At 49.1% G+C, this 7,920-nt stretch overlaps 1 protein-coding gene across 1 annotated transcript in view; it reads left to right on the top strand.

Moving 5' to 3' along the window:
• The first annotated feature begins 3,452 nt into the window (after positions 1–3,452).
• Positions 3,453–7,920, top strand: part of LOC115102994 (tensin-3-like) — an 89,421-nt gene continuing 84,953 nt past the window's right edge. The window contains exon 1 of the mRNA XM_065005690.1: positions 3,453–4,058. The gene's annotated coding sequence lies outside the window, so the exon portion shown is untranslated. The remainder of the gene's footprint in view (positions 4,059–7,920) is intronic.

Genomic DNA, 7,920 nt, shown 5'->3' with positions numbered 1-7,920 from the left:
GGTCTGGGTGGGCATCTGTCCGCGGTGGCGGCTCTGGTGTTGGACGTGGCCCCCACTTCACCATTGTCTTAGTCCGCCTCATTGTCCGCTTCCGTGGCCACCTAACCACGGCGACCCTTCTAAATGACCCCACTGGACTGAGGGGCAGCTCGGGACAGAGGGGTAGCTCCGTACTGGCTGACAACTCTGGCAGATCCTGGCTGACTGGCGGCTCTGGCAGATCCTGGCTGACTGGCGGCTCTGGCAGATCCTGGCTGAATGGCGGCTCTGGCAGATCCTGGCTGAATGGCGGCTCCTGGCCGACTGGCGGCACTGGCGGCTCCTGGCAGACTGGCGGCTCTGGCGGCTCCTTGCAGACTGGCGGCTCTGATGGCGCTGGGCAGACGGGTAGCTTAGGCGGCGCTGGGCAGACTGGAGACTCCGGCAGCGCTGGAGAGAGGAAAGCTCTGGCAGTGCTGGACAGGCGGGAGACTCCGGCAGCGCTGGAGAGGAGGAAGGCTCTGGCAGCACTGGACAGACGAGGCGCACTGTAGGCCTGGTGCGTGGTGCTGGCACTGGTGGTACTGGGCCGAGGACACGCACCTCAGGGCGAGTGCGGGGAGCTGCCACCGGAGGTCTGATGCGTGGAGGTGGTACCGGATAGACTGGACCGTGCAGGCACACTGGAGCTCTTGAGCACCGAGCCTGCCCAACCTTACCTGGTTTAATGCTCCCGGTCGCCCTGCCAGTGCGGCGAGGTGGAATAGCCTGCACTGGGCTATGCAGGCAAACCAGGGACACCATGCGCAAGGCTGGTGCCATGTAAGCCGGCCCAAGGAGATGCTATGGAGACCAGATGCGTAGAGCCGGCTTCATGGCACTTGGCTCGATGCCCACTCTAGCTCGGCCGATACGCGGAGCTGGTATGTACCGCACCGGGCTATGCACCCGCCCTGGGGACACCGTGCGCTCCACAGCTTAACACGGTGCCTGCCCGGTCTCTCTCGCACTCCGGTAAGCACAGGAAGTTGGCGCAGGTCTCCTACCTGGCTTCGCCATACTTCCTGTGTGCCACCCCCCAAGACATTTTTGGGGCTGACTCTCGGGCTTCCATCCACGCCGCCGTGCTGCCTCCTCATACCAGCGCCTCTCCGCCTTCACCGCCTCCAGCTCTTCTTTGGGGCGGCGATATTCTCCTGGCTGTGCCCAGGGTCCTTTTCCGTCCAACTCTTCCTCCCATGTCCAGTCCTCCTTGCGCTGCTCCTGCTGCCGCTGCCTGTCACCACACCGCTTGGTCCTGTTTTGGTGGGTGGTTCTGTAACGGGATTCTTCCTGGGAAGGAGAGGTGGACCAAAATGCAGCGTGGTTGAAGTTCATGTTTTTTAATAAGAAAACTAAACATGAACATAATACAAAACAATAAACGTGGAAAACCCGAAACAGCCCTATCTGGTGCAACAAACACAAAGACAGGAAACAACCACCCACAAAACCCAACACAAAACAGGCTATCTAAATATGTCTCCCAATCAGAGACAATGACTAACACCTGCCTCTGATTGAGAACAATATCAGGCCCAAACACAGAAACACAGAAACAGACAAACAAGACATCCAACATAGAATGCCCACTCAGATCACACCCTGACCAAACAAAACATAGAAACATACAAAGCAAACTATGGTCAGTGTGGGACATTAAGTACATTTGAGCAATTCCATTTACTTTTGATACTTAAGTACACTAGAGGTCAAAAGTTTTAGAGCACCTACTCATTCAAGGGTTTTTCTTTATTTTTAATATTTTCTACATTGTAGAATAATAGTGAAGACATCAACACCATGAAATAATACATATAGAATCATGTAGTAACCAAAAAAGTGTTAAACAAATCAAAATAGATTTGATATTCTTTAAAAAGCCACCCCTTGCCTTGATGACCGCTTTGCACACTCTTGGCATTCTCTCATCCAGCTTCATCTGTAATGCTTTTCAACAGTCTTGAAGGAGTTCCCACATATCCTAAGCTCTTGTTGGCTGCTTTTCATTCACTCTGCAGTCCGACTCATCCCAAACCATCTAAATTTGGTTGAGATCGGGGTATTGTGGAGGCCAGGTCATCTGATGCACTTGAAGAAACATTCAAAGTTCTTGTAATTTCCCCCATTGACTGACCTTCATGTCTTAAAGTAATGATGAACTGTCATTTCTCTTTGCTTATTTGAGCTGTTCTTGGACTTGGACTTGGTGACTATCTCTTGAAGCTGATTGAGAGAATGCCAAGAGTGTGCAAACCTGTTATGAAGGCAAGGGTGGCTATTTGAAGAATCTCAAATATAAATTGTGTTTTAATTGTTGAAAACTTGATTTCATATGTGTTATTTCACCGTTTTGATGTCTTAAATATTATTTTACAATGTAGAAACTAGTAAAAATAAAGAAAAACCCTTGAATGAGTAGGTAGTATGTTTTTTGTTGTTGTTGATAAAAACAAATACTTTTAGACTTTTACCCAAGTAGTATTTTACTGGGTGACTTTCACTTTTACTTCAGTCATTTTCTATTAAGGTACCTTTACTTTTACTCAAGTATGACTATTGAGTACTTTTTTTATGTATGTGTGTGTGTGTGTGTGTGTGTGTGCTGGTGTGTGTGTGTGTGCGTGTGCGTGTGCGTGTGTGTGTGTCTGTGTGTGTGTGTGTGTGTGTGTGTGTGTGTGTGTGTGTGTGTGTGTGTGTGTGTGTGTGTGTGTGTGTGTGTGTGTGTGTGTGTGTGTGTGTGTGTGTGTGTGTGTGTGTGTGTGTGTGTGTGTGTGTGTGGAAAGGGAGGGGAGGGAGGGAAAGTGGAGGAGGGAGGGATCAGGGAGGGAGGCAGCAACACAGTGGGAGGACTATCCCGTGCCAGAACTTGTGGCGGCTGCAGCAGCTAGCAGCCTCGTCTGACTGGAGGAAGTGTGTTGAGGGTCGATGGGAGCAGAGCAGCAATTCAGGCACAGAGCAGAGCTTCCATTTTAATATTATTTTACAATAAAGAAAAACCCTTGAATGAGTAGGTAGTATGTTTTTTGTTGTTGTTGATAAAAACAAATACTTTTAGACTTTTACCAGAGTAGTATTTTACTGGGTGACTTTCACTTTTACTTCAGTCATTTTCTATTAAGAAACCTTTACTTTTACTCAAGTATGACTATTGAATAGTACTTTTTCCACCACTGGTGTATATATGTATGTATGTGTGTGTGTGTGTGTGTGTGTGTGTGTGTGTGTGTGTGTGTGTGTGTGTGTGTGTGTGTGTGTGTGTGTGTGTGTGTGTGTGTGTGTGTGTGTGTGTGTGTGTGTGTGTGTGTGTGTGCGTGTGTGTGGAAAGTGTGTGTGTGGGGAAAGGGAGGGGGAGGGAGGGAAAGTGGAGGAGGGAGGGATCAGGGAGGGAGGCAGCAACACAGTGGGAGGACTATCCCGTGCCAGAACTTGTGGCGGCTGCAGCAGCTAGCAGCCTCGTCTGACTGGAGGAAGTGTGTTGAGGGTTGATGGGAGCAGAGCTTCCATTTTAACACGGCCTGCAGCAGCCAACAGCCAGTAGTAGGAGCCAGCAGCAACAGCCAGTAGTAGGAGCCAGCAGCAACAGCCAGTAGTAGGAGCCTGCAGCAACAGCCTGGGAGGGAGCAGCAACAGCCAGTAGTAGGAGCCAGCAGCAACAGCCAGTAGTAGGAGCCAGCAGCAACAGCCAGTAGTAGGAGCCAGCAGCAACAGCCAGTAGTAGGAGCCAGCAGCAACAGCCAGTAGTAGGAGCCAGCAGCAACAGCCAGTAGTAGGAGCCAGCAGCAACAGCCTGGGAGGGAGCAGCAGTGGGGGCAGCAGAGCCTGAACAAAGTGAGCTCACAGAAGAAGTGCCTCTAATCACCGCATTCCAGCAGAGGAGAGCCAGTCAACTTCCTCTAAGCCTGTGTGACGGGCAGAGAGCTATTTTACTCGTCTTCACCTGGACTGGACTTTACCCACCTCTCCCTAGCAGTGTCTGACTGACGAAGGATTTTAAATAAAGGAGGAAAATAAAAGTGACTTTCTTTGGTTCTAAAACGGTAAGGTTTGGTGTTTTGAAGTTGTTTGTAAGTGCTATACTTGCAGGGGAGCTGGTTTCAGTGTTGTGCTAGTTCATCAAAGTAGTTCTGGAGTAGTTTCATGGAGTCTGGGGAAGTTTTAACCTGTGGTTCAGGCACATTTCGCTTCGGGGAATTGATTCAAAATACCAGGCGGGATTCAGGATAGAGAGAGAAGTGGGTTATTACCGTTGTCATTCAAACTACAAGCAGTGTGGTTGTGATTTGTTTGAATTCGACAGTGAGTGTAGTTCATTAAAAACCATGATCTCCTCATCAAGCTTTGGCTGCAGCTTTTCACACAGTGAGAGAATTGCACAACTGTAAATGTCCTATTTGTTGAGCCGTCTTTTGCATTGGTTTGGGTCTCCATGCTTTTTGGGGCTTTGCTGTGCTGGAGACCTTTATAATGTGAAACATATGGGGCCATTCCAGAGGTAGCATAGGCCTCACATAGCTCTATGAGTCTTGCATTTAAAAACACCTTTTTTCAACCTCTTTTGTTGAATGGCTGGTCTGCTGGGAAAATAAAAATATGGGGAGAGACAGAGACAGAGAGAGAGAGTGAAAGAGAGAAAAAAAACAAGTTCAACTCTTCAAGCCACAGCTGCTGTGTGGTATTCGAGGCCTCAGGCCCATTGTTGATGACATGTACAAGAGTCCCTCTTACCTCACATAGGCTACACCCTGCCTCCTTACCGGTGTCTAGATCCCTCCCCTTTATCTCCTTAAAAGTCTGGATCCAGACACACACCTGCATTTACACCTTCGTATCTATAAAACAATCCGAAGAAAAGCTCTAATGCATCATGGACACACATTAGAACACATGTAACAGTATAACTTTAGACCATCCCCTCGCCCATCCCCGGGCGCGAACCAGGGAGCCTCTGCACACATCAACAACAGTCACCCATGAAGCATCGTTACCCATCGCTCACAAAAGCCCTTGCAGTGCATGGGGAACCACTACTTCAAGGTCTCAGAGCAAGTTACGTCACCGATTGAAACACCATTTAGCGCGCACCACCGCTAACTAGCTAGCCGTTTCACATCCGTTATACACACACATCAAGACTATCATCAAGACTATACACACACATTTTTCAACTATCAGGTGTGAAATGTGAAACGAGTGTAGAAAGAAGTTAGAAAACACATGAGTTCTCTTATCTTCTCTGTCTCTCTCTTTCCTTTGATAAATAGGCGGCAATTACAAAAACGGATTAGTAGGACCTCGTGGTTTGGACAGGTGGGTTGGCAAATGGCTGGTGTGTGTGTACAGCAAGCTAAGCTTAACAGGGCATTCTGTTCTTCACACGGCACAGACTGACTGTCGGTGAGGGCTGCTGGGCAGTATTGTGTGTCACAGAAATGAAAGATATCTCTTTTGTAGCCACACAGCACACATATGTAAGCCATTAGCTAGAGCGAAGAGAAGGAGAGAGAGAAAGAGAGAAAGTAAGTGAAAGAGAGGGATAGAGAGAAAGAGAAATATAGGGAGGAGAGATAAAGTGGGAGTGTAATTCATTTTGGAACACATTCCTCTATGACCTTGGGAACGAAGGCGGTAATTAGGTGGTGCTTTAGGAGCCTGGTGGGTGCTGCTGTCACACACAGATTCCACTGAATTATTTATTTAGGTTCTTCTGTGGGGTTTTTTAAATATATATTTTTTTAATTGCTATGTTAGTTAACCCCTCCCTCTTCGGAGGACAAATATCGTAGTTTTTTTTTGTTGTTGCTTTTTTGCTACATATACAGTGGGGAGAACAAGTATTTGATACACTGCCGATTTTGCAGGTTTTCCTACTTACAAAGCATGTAGAGGTCTGTCATTTTTATCACAGGTACACTTCAACTGTGAGAGACGGAATCTAAAAGAAAAATCCAGAAAATCACATTGTATGATTTGTAAGTAATTAATTAGCATTTTATTGCATGACATAAGTATTTGATCACCTACCAACCAGTAAGAATTCCGGCTCTCACAGACCTCTTAGTTTTTACATTTACATTTAACATTTAAGTCATTTAGCAGACGCTCTTATCCAGAGCAACTTACAAATTGGTGCTTTCACCTTATGACATCCAGTGGAACAGCCACTTTACAATAGTGCATCTAAGTCTTTTAAGGGGGTGAGAAGGATTACTTTATCCTATCCTAGGTATTCCTTAAAGAGGTGGGGTTTCAGGTGTCTCCGGAAGGTGGTGATTGACTCCGCTGTCCTGGCGTCGTGAGGGAGTTTGTTCCACCATTGGGGGGCCAGAGCAGCGAACAGTTTTGACTGGGCTGAGCGGGAACTGGACTTCCTCAGTGGTAGGGAGGCGAGCAGGCCAGAGGTGGATGAACGCAGTGCCCTTGTTTGGGTGTAGGGCCTGATCAGAGCCTGGAGGTACTGAGGTGCCGTTCCCCTCACAGCTCCGTAGGCAAGCACCATGGTCTTGTAGCGGATGCGAGCTTCAACTGGAAGTCCTTCCCCGGGAGGAAGAGCAGCTCCGTCTTGCCGAGGTTCAGCTTGAGGTGGTGATCCGTCATCCACACTGATATGTCTGCCAGACATGCAGAGATGCGATTCGCCACCTGGTCATCAGAGGGGGGAAAGGAGAAGATTAATTGTGTGTCGTCTGCATAGCAATGATAGGAGAGACCATGTGAGGTTATGACAGAGCCAAGTGACTTGGTGTATAGCGAGAATAGGAGAGGGCCTAGAACAGCGCCCTGGGGGACACCAGTGGTGAGAGCGCGTGGTGAGGAGACAGATTCTTGCCACGCCACCTGGTAGGAGCGACCTGTCAGGTAGGACGCAATCCAAGCATGGGCCGCGCCGGAGATGCCCAACTCGGAGAGGGTGGAGAGGAGGATCTGATGGTTCACAGTATCGAAGGCAGCCGATAGGTCTAGAAGGATGAGAGCAGAGGAGAGAGAGTTAGCTTTAGCAGTGCGGAGTGCCTCCGTGATACAGAGAAGAGCAGTCTCAGTTGAATGACTAGTCTTGAAACCTGACTGATTTGGATCAAGAAGGTCATTCTGAGAGAGATAGCGGGAGAGCTGGCCAAGGACGGCACGTTCAAGAGTTTTGGAGAGAAAAGAAAGAAGGGATACTGGTCTGTAGTTGTTGACATCGGAGGGATCGAGTGTAGGTTTTTTCAGAAGGGTGCAACTCTCGCTCTCTTGAAGACGGGAGGGACGTAGCCAGCGGTCAGGGATGAGTTGATGAGCGAGGTGAGGTAAGGGAGAAGGTCACCGGAAATGGTCTGGAGAAGAGAGGAGGGGATAGGGTCAAGCGGGCAGGTTGTTGGGCGGCCGGCCGTCACAAGACGCGAGATGTCATCTGGAGAGAGAGGGGAGAAAGAGGTCAGAGCACAGGGTAGGGCAGTGTGAGCAGAACCAGCGGTGTCGTTTGACTTAGCAAACGAGGATCGGATGTCGTCGACCTTCTTTTCAAAATGGTTGACGAAGTCATCTGCAGAGAGGGGAGTAGGGGGGGGGATTCAGGAGGGAGGAGAAGGTGGCAAAGAGCTTCCTAGGGTTAGAGGCAGATGCTTGGAATTTAGAGTGGTAGAAAGTGGCTTTAGCAGCAGAGACAGAGGAGGAAAATGTAGAGAGGAGGGAGTGAAAGGATGCCAGGTCCGCAGGAGGCGAGTTTTCCTCCATTTCCGCTCGGCTGCCCGGAGCCCTGTTCTGTGAGCTCGTAATGAGTCGTCGAGCCACGGAGCGGGAGGGAGGACCGAGCCGGCCTGGAGGATAGGGGACATAGAGAGTCAAAGGATGCAGAAAGGGAGGAGAGGAGGGTTGAGGAGGCAGAATCAGGAGATAGGTTGGAGAAGGTTTGAGCAGAGG

The sequence above is a fragment of the Oncorhynchus nerka genome, linkage group LG20 (assembly GCF_034236695.1).
Source record: "Oncorhynchus nerka isolate Pitt River linkage group LG20, Oner_Uvic_2.0, whole genome shotgun sequence".
In the NCBI taxonomy this organism is placed as follows: Eukaryota; Metazoa; Chordata; class Actinopteri; order Salmoniformes; family Salmonidae; genus Oncorhynchus; species Oncorhynchus nerka.
This window is presented reverse-complemented; position numbering and strand designations above follow the sequence as displayed.